General features: G+C 41.4%; 1 protein-coding gene across 1 annotated transcript in view; it reads left to right on the top strand.

Moving 5' to 3' along the window:
• The first annotated feature begins 12,776 nt into the window (after positions 1-12,776).
• Positions 12,777-18,111, top strand: part of LOC131236999 (U-box domain-containing protein 44-like) — a 31,194-nt gene continuing 25,859 nt past the window's right edge. Inside the window, exon 1 of the mRNA XM_058234600.1 lies at positions 12,777-12,999. The gene's annotated coding sequence lies outside the window, so the exon portion shown is untranslated. The remainder of the gene's footprint in view (positions 13,000-18,111) is intronic.

Genomic DNA, 18,111 nt, shown 5'->3' with positions numbered 1-18,111 from the left:
TGTGGACCGATTGACGAAATCGGCTCATTTTCTCCCTATCAGAGTTTCAAACTCCACGGACGAGTTGGCCAGGTTGTACATCAAGGAGATTGTGCTTCTGCATAAAGTTCCTATGGAGATTGTGTCGGAACGAGACACGTGATTCATGTCTATCTCCTGGACTCATATCCAGGATGCAATGGGTGTGAAACTGAAGTTCAGTACCGCGTTCCACCCACAGACTGACGGGCAGACGGAACGGGTAAATCGGGTGTTAGAAGATATGCTGCGAGCTTGTGTGCTTGAATTTAAGGACAGTTGGGATGACTATCTTCCTTGTGCAGAGTTCGCTCATACACAACAGTTTTCAGGTGAGTATTGGCATGGCTCCCTATAAGGCTTTGTATGGGCGTCCCTGTCGGGCACCGCATTGCTGGGCAGAAGTTGGCGAGAAGAGTTTGATTGGCCCGGAGTTAGTACAAGCAACTTCAGAGAAGATCGACATTATCAGGCGTCAACTTCTGGCAGCACAGAGCAGACAGAAGATATACATCGATACGAGGCGGCGACAGCTAGAGTTCGAGGTCGGGGAACACGTATTCCTGAAAGTTTTTTCGATGAAGGGAGTCCTTCGGTTTGGCAAGATAGGGAAGCTCACGCCGAGATTTATTGGCCCATTCTAGATACTGGATCGAGTGGGTGTGGTAGCGTACCGCCTGGCTTTACCCACACCACTCGTAGGCGTGCACAACGTATTTCATGTGTCGATGTTGAAGAAATACGTTCCTGACCTTTCCCACATTATCAGATGGGAGCAGGTGCAGTTGAGTGAAGATGTTACCTATGTACTGCAACTGATGCGTATTCTAGATAGGAATGAGCAAATGTTGGCAGTAAGGTGATTCCACTGGTGAAGGTTCTGTGGACACATCACACTGAGGAAGAGGCTACTTGGGAAACAGAAGCCGATGTTCGAAAGAACTACCCTCAGATTCTCGAGGAATACGAAAAGATACTAATTTCGATGACAAAATTTTTCTTTAAGGGGGGTAGATTGTAATGTCTCGAAAAAATCCGTACGAAGACCCGAGGACCACCTCGGGCAGAAATCACTAAGGACCAAATCCTTTAGAAATTAGACGAAAATTAACTAAGAGCTAAATTAGATCACCTGTGAAATTAGTACTAACAACTCTAAATACAAACTGCAAGACCCAAAATGAGTAGAACCGCTAATGCTACATTGCCTAAAAACCTAGGATCCATCTCAAAACCCAGTTGCTCTCGGGGGCACACTGAAACTCCGTATCGGACCCGGACCGCGCGTCAAAAGTCCGATTACCCCAAAACTATACGATTATGACCACTTTGTTAGACTTGACCACCACCTCGAAAACCAAGTCCTAATAGTATCTAGAAACGCACAACTTGAGCCCGGAGCGAAGTGTGTGAGGAACGCGAATATCTTTAGGAAATGAACCGAAACTTAACTGAATTGAGACGTTCACTTGCAGGCCAAATCTAAGGCTACAGACCGTCAGATTCTGACCCCACTACACCCTCGGATTAGGAAAATTTCCTAACACATGTCGATGTACTTGTGGCCCTGATCGAGTGTCGATGACCGTTGAACTAAAACTGGTCCTCTGCGGTCGATCTGTAAATTCGATCAGACCGAAAACTTAGCCTGGCGTAGATCCATCGTTAGGGGGCTTACTCCCGATCGTACGTTGAAAAGGGGCCTCTAGATGTGCTCTGTTGGACCGAATCAACCAACTTTTGGCTATAACCTAAGTATACGCCTTGGGGCAATTCTCATCAGTTCTGGGCCTATATAAGGGCCTTAAACCCTCTCTCTCCCTTGCCATACGAATTTTAAAACCCTAGGAGAGAGAAGAGAGAAAAGAGAAGAAGAAAGTGAGGAGGAGAAAGAGAGAGAGTTAGGGATTGCTCCTGGGATTCGATCCCACCACTCCACATGCTTAGCTACCGCTTCCATGTCGCTATACCGGCGATTCCGATTCCATTTTCGGGTAAGAAATCCTAACCTTAACATGTTTTAGAGATTCAAATAGAGCAGATGCTATTCCATGCTATAGGTTGTTGTGGCGCCGTAGACAAAGACTTAGTGTTTAAACTGAGTTCGTTACGAGTCTACCGGTGAAAGGTGCGGACTATAAACGTGTAGGTTATGGTTTTCAAGGCTTTCAATGTCAGCAATGATTTATGTCTGACTTGATTGCTATCACATATTCTTAGATATGATGTTTTTCGTATATTTCACATATATGTATACTATGCTGATTATAAATGCATTATATGTGTTTGTTGAAATGTCTGAATGAATATGAAATTATGATTTGTGCTTGCCATAATTATTGAATGCAAATACATGATTGTTGTACGTGTGGCAACTCCAATGTAGAAGGATTTGCTATAATATGCGTTTTAACTAATCTATTACATGTATGTGATATGTGTAGACTAAGTGTTTGATAAAATGCCTGAATGAGAAAATGTTTGTTCAAATGTATGTAATGAGGGTGTTGAGATAGGATTCTCAATTCCCTTATCTAAGGTTACAGTTTCCTTCATGTAACCTATCTTACTACTATGTGATTTATGAATGAAATGCCTATGTATGTTAACATGTACTTTATGTGCTCATTAAAATGCTTATATGAGATTTATATTTAAATTGGTTGCTACTTGCTGTTTGGACTAGCACATATGAATGACTATTGTCTGGAGTGTGTTTGGGGCTATGATGTAGTCCAGGCAATCGGTAATGGTTTACGACTGGTGGCCGAACTGTTTTAGCCACGACGGATGTGTTCGACGAATCCGAGCTGTACGCTGAGTGTTGACAGTGGTTAGGCCACGCAGAGTGCTTATGCGCTCCATGTTGATTAACTCAACGTACGCTCGTACCAGTCGAGCTCGTCAAGTAACCCGATTGGCCCAATGTATGTTCACCATGTTGGACGCTACTGCTTGCATCTAAGGTGCCAAACTCACCAGTGCAAAGCCCGTTTAACCTTGGTACCTCGATCCACTAAGACTCATAAACCGGGTATAGTGGCATGGGATACCGTGGTCGAGCTGTCGGCTTACGCTGGGGCGACGAGCCTCCCCGTAGTGACCAGTGAGCAACCCAAACTCATGAGCCGAATACGGTAGTGTGGGACACTGTATTCAAGCTGTCGGCCTACGATCAGGTGATGAGCTCGTAGTGACCTCGAGTATACACTAGGACTACGCTAATGTGACTAGCCTTTCCGTAGTAACCTCGAGTATAAACTATGCCTGCGCTGATGGTGACGAGCCTCTCCGTAGTGACCTAGAACTGCCTATCGTATGTGATTAACTAGGATTGACAACCCTAGATGGATCATTGTTTGAGTAAATGATATAAAGGGAGGTGCCTTGGATTCCAAATCTTCCTATATGAATATGCTTATCTAAGAACTTGGCTAATCACGCACATGCACTGCATTACATGTGCCTTTGTCATTAGAGTTGAGCACAGCGGGAGTATTGCATGCCGCGATCGTGAGATGATGTCGTTGAGGGAGTGTAGGCGAGGGCATACATCATTATCGCATTTCATACTCGCATTAACAAGAGTACTTAGGACATGATTGTTGTGCTGCTTTATCATCACTGCTTGGCTGAATTGATAACATGTTAACCTTTGTAGCTCCACTGATTTGATCATTCACTCCTACGTTATGGGACGGTGCTTTAAACACCAACCAGACCCTATTGTAGTTGCAGATGATGGCGATGCTTACGTAGCGGAGCCGAACTTCTATGATGACAAAGAGTAGTTCTCGTACATGCAACTCTCTGGCGGGTCTATGTAAACTTGGAGTTGCGCATCGGAGCTATAGGGATATAGATAGACGATATCACATTTTTATCATTTTGTTATTTTTGGAATTATACATGTAAATGCTTAACCTGGTGACTTTCATACTCTGGGGATGTACGATTACTTATACATTTTATATACTTATCACAGTCTTCCGCTTGCATAATTTAACTGTCTCTAGAGTATGATATGTTGATTTGGTATAATCCCACTCATGTTTAATGCACTAATACGGACAACATTTAATCATCATTATTTATGTTGCATAAGTGATGTATTGGAACTCGGGAGTTGGGCTCCTGCTCGACCTCCGATTTTCAGGGCGTTACATCTGTGGATCCTCAAATTCACTAAGGGCTTGTTTGGCTGGACCGATCCCACGGTATTAGATGGGATGGGATTCAAAAAACATCATTATTACCCATTGCAGGGACTGTTCCATGGGATGAGCTTAATTCCCTTTTTTGTTTGTACCACGGTGGTACATTGAAAGGATATATCACCATCATTTGAAACTATTGACAATAACACACATGTGTTATATCTAAACCGTTCATTTGTTTCGTAACCTCAATTTATGGCATGGGCCTAAAAATGAGGCAGATCCAAAACTTATGTGGCCTCAAAGAAGTTTTCAATGGTAAGTGTTCAATCCCCATTGCTTTCTATGGTGGGTCCACTTGAGCTTTAGATCTAACTGATTTTTTGGCCCATGCTCTAAAATGATCTCGAAAAATGAGTGGACGGTGTGGATATAGCCCATACATCATGGTGGGACCTACACAACTTGCTAACATTGAGTGATATTAGCACGGGACCCAATACGATTCCATCCAGCCTACTTCCAAGCTCTTCCCAAACATAGAGTGGAATTGGCACAGGACCAGATGCAATTCCATCCCACCTAAGCCCATCTAATCCAGCCGGCCAAACAGGCCCTAAGGTGGGTAGATCCCTAACTATGGACCACACAATGATACACACACACACACACACCTTACATCACGTGGTCTATCTATTATGATAGCCCATTTAAGGGCATGGTCCCAAAAATGAAGCAGTCCAAATCTTAAGTTGACCACACCATAGGAAACAGTGGTGATTGAATACCCACCATTAAAAACTTCTTGTGGGCCACCTGAATGTCTATTTGCCATCCAACCTATTGATAAGGTCACAAAGACATCAACAAAGGGTCCACACAAATATTAGCTTGTTCTAAAAAATTGTGGTTCATAAGAAACTTTTAATGGCTAATCACTTTGTTTCTTATAGTGTGATCCACCGTAGCTCCATATTAAGCAACCAAAATTAAGTCCAATAAAAAGTTCAAGTGGGCCATTCAACGTGAGTCTAAAGGTTATAAGCATGATTTGTCATTGTTCCATATGAAATGGGTCAGGTCGGGTCGGGTTGGGTAAATTACAAAGGATGCTGGGTTGGGCATCTTTGGTTCGAATTTGGGTTAAGTCAGAGTTGCGTGTTGGGTTCTCTTAAGGTCAGGTTGGCTTTGGGTTCCTGCTCATTCGGACCCAACTTACCAAAGTTGCACCCATAACTGAGTCTAGTGTGACCGGATTCCATGCGAGTCTCCCCCTAAATATGCCCGACTTGGCCCAACCTGGTTTAGTCAATCCCTGACCCATGACCAGGTGAGTCAGTCCGAGCCACTGAGTCAAAAGACCATGAATCGTAACCCCTTCAACCCATAATATCGGAAACGGATTGGCTACTCCCCCTGACACCAGCCCCGGAGCTGGTGGTCGGTGCCCTGTGGGCCCACCATGATGTATGTGTTTCATCCATTCCGTCCATCTATTTTTCTAGATCAATTTATGGTAATGCACAAACAATGAGGTATATCCCAGTCTCAAGTGGACCACATTACAGGAAACTGTGTTGAATGAACTTCGACCGTTAAAAACTTTTTGGGGGCCATAAAAGTATTGGATCAAGTTGATCTTTGTTTTATCCCTTCATCTGGATCTTTATGACCTAATCAACGGATTGGATGTCAAATAAACAGTATATCGGGCCTTAGGAGGATTTAAATGATGGATATCCAATCACTATCGTTTTCCTGTGGTGTGATCCACTTGAGATTCACATCCCTCTAATTTTTGGAGGAAAGACATAACATGATATTTAAAAATGGATGAACTGAATGGATGAAACACATACATCATGGTGGGGCCCACAGATCACCAACCACCAGCTCCGGGGCTGGTGTCAGGGGGAGTAGCCAATCCGTTCCCCATAATATCACACCAATCATCCAGTTATATATTATGCAGCAAACCTTGGAGGGCAATCAATGCGTTGCAATGGGTGGGTCCCACATATAATTTCGTACCTCCTTTGTGGAACCCTAATTTCATATTTGATTGTGGGCCAGGGTCTTCCTACCTTCATTAGTAAGCATTACTGAGCATGCTGCATATTATATTTTTACTGTCCGTCCGCGATCGGTGGGTCGGAGATGAATGGGCCCACCATCTCTTCCAGTTCCAGGCACTAAGGACTGGGATTCCCTTGTGACCCCTCCGGTACGAGCTCGGTACTGGTTGAAGCTCTGTGGGGCCCATCATGATGTATGTATTTTATCCACACCGTCCATCCATTTTTACAGCTCATTTTTGGGCATCATCATAAAAATGAGGCAGATCCAAATCTCAAGTGGACCACACCACAGGAAACAGTGGGAATTAAATGCCTACTGTTAAAAAATTCTTGTGGACCACAAAAGTTTTGGATCAAGATAATTTTTATGTTTTCCCTTCATCCAGATCTGTGTGACCTTATGAAAAGGTTGGATGGCAAATAAACATCTCGGTGGGCCCTATAAATGTTTCAACGGTGGATGTTCAATCCCCATTTCTTCCTGTAGTGTGGTCCACTTGACCTTTAAATCTGACTCAATTTTGGGCTCATACACTTAAACAAGCTCTCAACATGAATGGACGGCGTGGATAAAATACATACATCATGGTGGGGCCCACAAAACTTTTTCAGTACCGACAAGCATTGAGGACGGTACTGAAGGGTCACTACCGAATCCGAGTTCGGACAACAAAAATAACTTCGGTGGGCCCATCTGCTTTTTACACCAAATGTTGGGTGTATAATCAAGTAGATTGTATCTATCTTGGTGTGAAAGGGACTCTTGAAGCAATTAGTCAGAGAGAGGCATCCATCAAAACAAGTCCTGTTTTCTTCTCACGTTTTGGACAGAAGAATAAATAATATAAAATTCCAAAATCTGAAGATGACTAGACGTTAGGAAACGTACGTTTCAAACTGAAAATATCTCATGCTTACAACTTCATTCAACTGAGTCGACTCGACTCGATTACATTTCATCAAGGTTAAAAGAATATAAGAATAACTCTAAACGGCCAAGACTCAGTTGATTAAAGTGACCCTGCTTTACTCGATAAATACAAAAGAAAATGTTAAAAAAAAAGAAAAACTAGTCAAAGGTCTGCTCAATTTTTCCATCGTGTGGCCTCCCATGTCTACTTGGCATTAAAAAATCAGGCCAATGCAAAACTCAGGTGGGCCTCACTATCAGGAACTGTTGAGATGGGGCCACCAAATATAGAAAGCTTTTGAGACTGTCGGGATTGCCTTTAGCCCTAAGCTCCGTGGGCTCCACTGTGATGTATACGTTATATCTACTTGATCCGTTCATCTATTGCACCAGCTCGTGTTAGGATATGAGTCCAAACATAAGGTAGATCTAAAGCTCAAGTGGATCATACTATAGTAACACAGTGGGGAATGGACGCCCACCATTAAAAACATTTTGGAGGCCAGATAAGTTTTGTATATAGCTGATATTTGTATTTTCCCTTCATCTAGGTTAGAGTCACCTTATGAACAGGTTGGGTGGAAAATAAACATCATGGTAGACCCTAGGAAGGTTTCAACAGTGGGTATCATTTTCTTACTGTTGCTTGTGGTGTGGTCCACTTGAGATTTAAATCTACTTTATGTTTGGGTTCATGCTCTAAAATGAGCCAACGAACCCTGCAGATATAACATATACATTACGATGGGTTGCACATAGGGCTATACATGAACCGAGTTAGCTCAGTTAGCTCGCTCGACTCGACTAAAAAAAGCTCGATTCGACTTAGTTTGAAATTGAGTTTGAGTCAAGTTGAGCTGATTTTTTGAGCTCGAAAAATTTTTGAACCGAGTTCGAGCTTGCCTGAGCTCGACTCAATTCGAATCGAACCCAACTCGAATTGAACTCGGATCAAACCAATTCGGTGACTCGGTTTCTTTGATATTGATGTTGCTCACCAAGTGTTTGATGAAATGACTTAACAAAGTGTGACTGGTGGCAAGGAAGGTATGTATATTAAACAAATACCCTTTTTTTTTTCTCTTGATTTTTATGTTGCTTAGAAGGTGTTTGATGAAATACTTGTAAAACCATTATTGCTGTTTTACATATAGTGAGATTTTGAAGGTGCAGTCCATGTGTTTGCGAAAATGCTGCACAAGCAAACTAAGTTTGACTCGAACTGAGCCGAGCTAGCTAGTTAGGCTCGAGGACCAAGCCGAGCTGAGTTTAAGCTGGGGTCAACAAGTGGTTGAGCCGAGTCAAGCTGTGCCAGATTGACTTGGTTCAACTCATATATACCCATAGCTGCACAAGCCTTCGGACTCCAAGGAGAACCCAAGGGATGCACATGATGAGGTATTGGATGTCATGCATACATCATCATGGGTCCCACACATGGAAAATTTTAGGTTAAGCTTAATCTATAAAGCTTTGCAGTGAAATCAGCCTATGTTCATAATTTCCATCTTTGCTAAGCTTACATGCATGTGCCATAAAGTTGATATACACACCACACACGTGCCAGCATGGCAGATAGGTATAAGATCTAATCCATCCATCAGGTTGGTCTAATCTTTTAGTACAATCAGCATGTGGGCCCCAAAGTCGGAAACTAGTGGCTGGGTTAGAAAACTTCAGCAAACTTTTTCATAACCATACATTGATTTTACTAAATGTGGCTTACTTGACCAGTGGATCAACCTAATTAATGGTCTAAAGCATTAAAATAGTGGAATCCTTCTGATGGACGGATTGGATCTTGGACACATCATGCCATGCTGGCACACTTTACTGCACAAATGTGTAGGCTTAGTAAAGCTCATAATATCCAACCAACTTCATTAAAAACTAAAGCGCATATAAAATATATATTTTTGGATAGCAAGCAAGATTCAACACCAACCAAATGAGAAGATTTGGTCACCAAAGCCAACATAAAGAGAAACAAGCAGCACCACAGCTTGGGTGGGCCAGGCAAAAAAAAGAAAGGTGAAGAAAAAGAAGAGAAAAGAAAATAAAAAAAAAAAACCATCATGGGTGACAATTACTTGACTTGGAAGGTCCCATGAAGCTGTAACAACTCCGAGAAGGGGGGCCAAGATAGTGACCTTTGTAGGTGGCATCTTTGGAAGTGGATTGCTTACTGAGTAAACTCTATGGGGCCCACCATATGTCTTATTCAAGCCGTCCATCCGTTTTTCCATCTCATTTTAGGGTTGGAGCTCAAAATTGAAGCATATCCAAAGCTCAAGTGGACCACACTACAGAAACAGTGGGATAATGACATCCACCATTGAAACCTTCCTAGGGCCCACATTAATATTTATTTGTCATCAAACATATTCATAAGGTCACACAAGTATGGATGAATGGAAAACACAAGCATCAGCTTGATCCAAAACTTCCATGGACTTCAAGAAGTTTTCAACGGTAGGTGCTCAATTCACATTGTTTCGTGTGGTGTGGTCCATTTGAGCTTTGGATATGCTTCAATTTTGGGCTCGTACCCTAAAGTGAGTGGGTAACACAAATGGACAGCATGGATAAGACACATACATAATGGTGGGTCCTATAGAGTGTACTGAGTTACTCAATAGGTAATCCACTTCCAACATCTTCATTCTTGAATTTATGCTTGAATATGCGTTGGTTGCACTCTTTCCAAAACTGTGGCCCACCAAATGCCCAGAGCATAGAATAAAGATTAGAATAGTTCAAGAAATGAAAACATTCCAATATATGCAATTTGATTTCCTAGGTAGGTGGGTTCCCTATCCAGCTTGAATATGAAAAGAAGATGTGGGCTGTAAATCGATTACCGACAGAGATAGCCTGAGCTACAAGATCTTATGTTTTGAGTTTGGCTTGAATAGGAAATCATGCAGCGCAAGAGAAGGCGGGTATGTAGGAGCTATCCAATTTATGTTTCAACTCATGTTAGAATATGTAGCAGCTACAACCATCCCCTGAATTCTAAGCAACATGATTTGGATACCCGCCTCATTTGAATTAGAATGTGCATAGCTATGCGATTTATGTTTTATATTTAACTTCGAAAAAAAAAAACTTAGAATGACTTAGATTACATAGGTATCTTTTTAATTCTTTAATGTAAGTATTTTATTTGAACTTCTTATATTTGTATATAACCTGCTGGTGTGACAAAGCTTTGTGAATCATATTATGATGGTTGTATATGAAATTCATTTTGTATATTTATTGTGCGTCTTATGTTAGCACATGAAAAAAGGCAAATCTAAAACTCAAGTAGGCTACAATACAAGAAAATATAGAGATGAGTCACCCATTATGGAAATGATGAGCTCCCTTCTACCTCTCTTTCTACATGTAAGTCAGCTTCTATGCTAAGATTTTTCTTATTTTTCTTTCCTCTCCTTTTTCCGACTTCTCCTGCTTTCTCTTGCAAGTCTCTCTATGCATGCACTACAAACTACTTTCATGAGCATATCTAGCATTTTTTATTTTTTTGGGGTTAGCTTGTTAGTACACACCAATATCAGTACACACACTGCATGTTAGCCACCCCCACTAGGGATCGATACCAAGACCTCAAGTGTTGAAACGAGGAATATCCACTCAGTCTGCCAGTTGAGCTATGGATCTGGGTGTCATGAGCATATCTGGCATGAAATCACCGAGGTGTGACCTAAGACAATGTTCCAAGGAAGCTTCACCGTATAGGCAGAATTCCGTACCTTTAATGCCCGTAAGTGTAGGTTAGTTGGCCGTTGCTTTTCCTATCTTGGCCACTTGATCATTAACTTGATTTGACTCTTGGGGTATTTTTATTTTCAGTGGGAGACTCTGTTGAAGGGGTTGGATATTCATAGACGCCATGTGGGCCCTACAAGCATGCGTTTGCAAAAGTTATCATTTACACTAACAAATAATACCACTTCAAATTTTAAATATTGAATATTAGTAGCATTCAATGATGACAAGGAAAAATAAAAAATTTCCAACTGGTACTGAAACCGACAGACTTTCCATGTGAATTGGGTTTCTCATTTTGAAGGGTGAGAAAATCCCACCGATTTCTGGCCAGGGTCAAACCATGCTAACTGGCCGTTGAAGTTACTTCTAGGAACTCAGGGCTGAGTCCACTCGTCCACGGACCAGTCCACGAGGCATGCCCAGCACGGCACACCTAATGCGCGCGAAGCATATACCATCTGAAAGCCAAAGACATTGGAACTTGTATACTTGGCATAAAAGTAATTAAAATTAAACTATCTAAATCATGTGCACCAATGTAAGATGTATTATGAACCAAAAACTAGGTTTATTTAATTATCTAATTATCTGATTAGTAGACATTTAAAACTGAAAACGATTCAATGGATGTCTATGGTGGAAGAGTCAACTATGCAATCTGCGTCCATAAAAAAGGTGACGAACAAATTCCTCTACATGAAATGATGAAGTCCCCCTTTCCGGAAGGACTCAACTCATCCGACTAGTTCAAACTTGACTCGATGCGAACCGAGTGGACTTCATTCAATCAGAACTCAAACTCAAACTCAGTCAAGTTCAGGTCACCCAATGACTCGACTCAACCCAAAAATCCAACTTAGTGACTCGACTCAATCTGAAACCTGCGCGCGCGCACACACACACGTATATATATATCCCAAATTTAATGCTTTAGATCTTAGATGCCATGTTGTTGATGGAAAGCTGCAATTCCGGCAGATGCACTTAGGTTTTGAGTTGTGATTTCAGCCCGTGGATACCTATTGCACTTGACCCGACTTGGTGCCGATTCGACCCGACTTGGTACTTGTGATTGGGTTAGACTCAGTCTGGATTAGTCCAGGCTAGACCCAGACTCGGATTAGGTCAGGCATACTGGACTTGGTACTGAGTCAGGTTGGGTCTATTTCAAAACCAGGTTGAGTCGGGTCAGCCCTAACTCGGTCCGGCTCGACTCATGCCCAGCTCTAAATATAGCCATGCATTTGACCACATGCAGCACTTCTGCATCGGAGTAGAATGTAGTGTGTGCTGGCACCTTTTAAACCCATTCTGCATCCTACTTTTATAAGGGACCCAGCCAGGGCCACGGTTAGGAAGTTCCTGCAAAAGGCATTTTGCAGGAAATCTGCCTTTTAGGCAGCTCCCTTCACGTTAATATAGTAGAATTTAATTGAATGGCTGGCAATAATTAAGGACACCCAAGTACCAAATAACTTTCAGATATACTTTATGTGGGTCATACTCGTATATGAGGTCAGGTTTGCCGGCCGCAGGGCACGGGTTTCCAACTGCATGAGATGCATATGCACCATACGCACCATGGATGGATGGAGTTTACACTGAACAAATAATCCAATCATCCAATTTGTTAAAATCAGCCACTAGGTTAAGGACCCATTTGGATGGTCCAGATCGCCCAATACGTATTCTACATGTACGGATTATTTGGACGGTCCAGATCGCTATATATGATTCCACATGTACAGTGGTCAGATCGTGAGAGCTTAGAAATTGGCGGTAAATTCTCAGCGCAGGTATGTTATTTCCCACCGAACCTGTCCTCATTCAAAATAACCAAATACCCTGGCGTGTGGCCCGGCTATCTCTCTCACTCCCTCAAAATCTCCGACGATGACCTTGAGTCAATCTACTCTTCTACTCTTCCCTCTCGTATCGTTTCGGTTTCCGACACGGATATTTTCCTGATATTTCGTCTGCAGATGGAAGAGGAATGATATCTTGATGGGCCATGGACTCCAGTTAGGACTTCTAAGGATCGTCCGATATCCTAAAAAAGGTATTTTTACTACTACTTCATCTACTTTCTTCTTCTTCTTCTTCTTCTTCTTCTTCCAAGAATCCTTCTGTTTTTCTTGTGGTTGAATTGGGGTTGGAGCTGATATTCCTGTTATGAGATCCTTAATCTCGGCATCGGACTGTCCGAATTGAACGATTTACACAAAATCAGCGCTAATCTTGTGGCAGATACTTTGCAGTTGCACCTTCCTAATGTCAATGGGATTCTGATCATTTTTGTCTATTTTTGAATTGCAAGTCAGAACTTACTAGGTTTTTTGTTTTTTTGTTTTTTGGTTTGTTATAGTTATGATTGTTCGAGCCCTTTAATCTGGTCAAGTGAATTTTGTTGAGTGGATTTCTGTGATCCTCTGCTCGAGAATTTGCATGGTGTTATCCAGCCCTGAATCTGTCTGATTGGGCCCACGGTTTGGCGATCTAACTGTTGATTGGATGGGTGCACTGTAATACCTCTAGGTGGGAAGATGATCCCAGAAACCGAGGCCTGTTGCCATATCTGCTATGGAGTGTAGACCTCTTTTAGATACCTATTTTCAAGCAACTGATTGATAGGTTAGGATTTCCCTGTTGGGGGAGGTTTGTTGGTAACTGTCCATCCATGTTGGGGCCTATCAGATTAGTACTGTGTTACAAGAATGTGGAACTAGTGCTGTCAATGGTTCCGGTTCTAAAGTACCCCTACCCGGGTAAGTCAGGTTCAGGTCTTGCAGTCTAGGTGCTTTTGCATCCAGGTCTCATTGTTGAAGACCAGATCCAGTCAGGTTCAGAAACCCGTCTAGTCTTTAAATCTAGGTTCTAGTTGCGTTCAGGTCAAATTAAAGCCTTTACATGGTCTGGGCCACCCAGTGGATGGATTAGATCACACGTACATGTGCCACTTTGATACATGTGGTGTGTGTAAATGGTCTCTCTTACATGGAGATGGAATGGCTGAGGAAACTTTATTACATTGCCAGAATAATCAATATACATTTCATTATTGGTAACGGTGGCTGTAATGGCCACTGCCAGTACCATTACGGATAATAATAATAATAATAATAAAACTATTTTGGCCCTGTAAGGGACTGTTTCGGGGCCGTTATGACTGTTACAGACCATTACAGGCCGTTACAGGTCAATTTTTCCGTAACGGTTGTTGCGACCCTATAATGCGTAACAGTTACTACCTTTATTGTTTTGTAACCGTTTTGTAATACCTTGACATTAGCTGGACCCAACTCAACCTGATTTTAACCAGATCTAAGTTGATGGATCTGAGCCAAGCCCACCTAGACCCAAATGTAACCAGGTCCCAAATCACAAGACCTGTACCTAACCCAATTTCTTGAGGAACCCAAAAAATTGGACCCTGACCTTTTAAAATTGGGTCAGATCTGTCCATTGGATACCTACAAATCCAGGTACCCATTGATGTGGCACCCACCCACGTGGGCTCGGGACTCGAGGACATTGCATATCATCTGGGTTAGGATCATATATATTCACCTATTGGACTTACGAAAGATCAATTTCATTTGTTCAAGTCCTTGAAGCTAATCCAATCTCCTAAGCAAGTTCCCCATGTGTTGCCTTTGAAGTATAAAACTATAACATGCCCCTTTATATGTGCTGCATTTCTCCATTTCAAGAAGCGCTTCTGCTTTCCTGCCCTTTATTATCCTTCCAGATCACCCCAGAAGATGTCCATGAATGGATCATACTTTGTGGCTTGACCTTAGGTTTCCTTTATGATTCCTAGCATTATGCTATACACGTCTTGCTCAGAAGTACAAACACTTGTAACCAAGGTATTTTGTTAAAGTAACGGTGGCTATAATGGCCACTAACGTTATTATGATACAGGCCGTTATGGCCTTTTTTTTTTTTTTGAAGAAAACCTGTATCAGCCCCAAAATGGGTGTTTTTTTTTTTTTGGTAACGGCCGTTATGACCCCCGTAACGCATGATGGTTGCTACCATTACGTAACGGCTGTTACAACACACCATGCCTTTACCTAAACTTCTTGAACTGTATTAACCAAATATTATGACCAAACACCATAAAAAACACATGGTTATTTTTTGGAAGACTGCATGAAAGGGCACTTTGGATACAACCATTTTTACCACCAAAATATACCACACCTGATATACAATGGTTGTGCCCAAAGCAGTGTTATTTGGGGCTGCAAGATTCTTCTTCACTTTGGGACCAACTTCAAGGATTAACAATGTTAAGGAGTTTGGAAGGAACATCTCCTGCTAGATTTGAGGATGACACTACCATGTACCATCCACATGGATGACAATAGCAGATAATGGGTTTCAGAAGAATTCTGGAGATAAAGATTTATAGAACTATCCCAGAAATGACTAAGAAAGTTCATTATCAATGGATGTCTAGTATGTCAAATCTAGCTATCATGTGATTGCCAAAATCCCCTTTCTAATTGTGTACATATAATCTAATATACATTTCCCAAAGTGGTTAAGGAAAGATAGGGATAAATGAAATCCCCACAAATCAAGGTATGCATCTGTTCTTTGCAAGTAGACGGAGAACAACATGCAGCCTCTTCTCCCTCATTGTAACCACCAGCATCATCATCTAAAACTTATCCCGACTATTTGGGATTGGTTACATGAATCTTGTTCCACGTTTCCAGTCTATCAGGGGCCATAACTTCAATTGACTGTAGGTCATCAAGTCTTTTCTTACTACCTCCATCCATGTCCTTTTGGCCCATCTCCTTGCCCCTTTCAGAGCCTTCAACTTGCTTATGTTGGGCCTTCTCCCTCATTGTAACCATCCAATACAAATGAAACCCATGGAAACTAAAGTTACTAAAGCTTATCCTTTTTATTTGGTGATGTTGATTCAACTGTTAGGAGGGTTTTGAAATTGTAGAATGACGTCACCCCATGACATTATGGAAACTTTTTTTTTCTTTCCCTTTATAGTTTTGTATGATGAGCTTGAACCCCAAGGATTAAAATAGAGTGGTGGTAATCATGCAAGTATGCAACACAAGCAATGTAAATTCAGATACTCAGTCTAGACCAAGGTTTTGAGTATCGGTATCAGCCCCCATATCGGCCACCTTGTTGGACGATTTGATATGGGCCATACTTGCCAATATGGCCCCATAACGGCTGAATTCTTTTTTCTTTTCTTTTCTTTTGGTTGGCTGAAAATTTCTCAAAAACTATTGGAATTTTTTTTTTCTTTTAAAAATTGAGAGGGTCCCGAATATCTTATTTTATTTATTTATTTATTTATTTTTTACATGTATTTGTTGGGGTAATGGGCCATCATTTCATAAGATTGCTATCTATTGGCCAGTGTCAGCTTGACATGTTGAAAGTTGACCAAATAGGTCCTAATAAAAAAGATAGGGTTCCAAATAGCAAACAGATCTATCAAATGTTGTATTCTTCTACTAAATAGATATAGTTCGAAAAGACTTCATCGAATTATCTAGCTAGTTGCAGTCATAGATCTATCAAATAGTCACAGATCTATCAAATGTTGTACTAATTTTTTCTCAATTTCTTTGCCCGTATCTTCTTTATATTCATGGTATATTTGCTGCAGATTTAGATAAAAGGTGGTAAATTCGAAATCACCTTCAATTTCCATATGCACCTCAATAGAGGACTTATTGCATGTTTCTAAACATGACTTCAATGCAATATGTGGTGGACTTAGACAAGAGCTGAGCCACTCATGGGGAGGCCCCACAAAATTATGGACAATGGCACACAAAATAAGGATGGTGGGTTGATCCTAGCGCTCAAATTGAGGAAAACAAAAAAAGAAAGAAAGAAAGAAAAAGAAAGAAAGAGAAAGTAAAAAAGAGCATAGCATATTGGGCCCTTTTCTGCTACCATTTAGTATCATCAATTTAGCCATATCTCTAGCCTTTCAGCCAATGCCTGGTGGGGCACACTAGTTGAGTAGGTTGGATCTCATATGTTTTTCATGTGTCCCCATGGGTAGTTGTGCTCAATAAGGGTGTCCACTAAGTTTTGGGCAGTTAGCATTCCCATTTCAATATTGTTTTTCTTTAATCTGTTTATGAGTTCATATGCAAATTAGTATTTCAGATAATTATGATTGTTGAGGTCTTAGACAAGTTCATTACAATGAATTGTCTCCCTCACAAGATTATGTGTGATGAGGGCATCCAAGCCCCTACACGAGTTTATCGGAGGAGGAGAGCTGAGGCCCTAACCCCAGCTTCATTATGGTTAAAGGATCATTACGTGCGGTGCAGTGGACCCAATTCGAGTTCTTAGCCGTGTTAAAGACCCCACATGCATGGTTGAGCATCTTTGAAGACCTCACACTGGGAAGATGCATGTGGGTTGCTTATTTGGAACTGATTGATATATCTTTGGACTATTTAGACATCACCCAGCCTAACGTGGACCACATCTGGACGTTACAAACGTTAGACCATGCAGTTGGATATCTTGGACACATTGGTTTGGTGATCTGGACCATTGGATATGTTTAGAGACTTGGGTTTAGGTCTACGGACACTCTAGTTTGCGCATTCGAGCCATGGACACGTTGCACTACATTCACCTAAGCCGTTGATCGCGTGTGGATGTGTGAACGTACCTGTTGCATGTTGGAGATCATCTTTGTGTCGTGTGGCACATCTTTATTTCTGCTTTATTTTTTGTTCTAATTTAGGTTATTAGATATTTATGTTTTGATCTTGACTATTAATAGATTTGGATGATCAAGAATAGTTTTAGACTTAGGGTTTGCTTGGGTTTTCTTATATATACTTGTTTGAGGCTTGAGACTTGAGATTATTGATATTGAATGGAATTTTCTCTATATTGCCTCTTTTGAGAAAAAAAAAATCCCATAAATGGAATTTGGTGTGAAACACTTGGTGGAGTGATTCAAAGTTATCTTTCTTATTCCTATCAAGGTATTTCTTTCTTCTCTCTGTCAGACCTCTCCTTTTTTCTATTGAATATTTTTCTATCTTCTTTCACAAACCCTAACTCCACCATCATCAACCCAACTCATCACCGACCAAACCTACCCAGCCCCACCACCTTGTCCATACGACTGTACGGATGTGCCCGT

The sequence above is a fragment of the Magnolia sinica genome, chromosome 2 (genome assembly GCF_029962835.1).
Source record: "Magnolia sinica isolate HGM2019 chromosome 2, MsV1, whole genome shotgun sequence".
In the NCBI taxonomy this organism is placed as follows: domain Eukaryota; kingdom Viridiplantae; phylum Streptophyta; class Magnoliopsida; order Magnoliales; family Magnoliaceae; genus Magnolia; species Magnolia sinica.
Note: the sequence above shows the minus strand (reverse complement) of the source record. Positions and strands in the feature narration are given on the sequence as shown.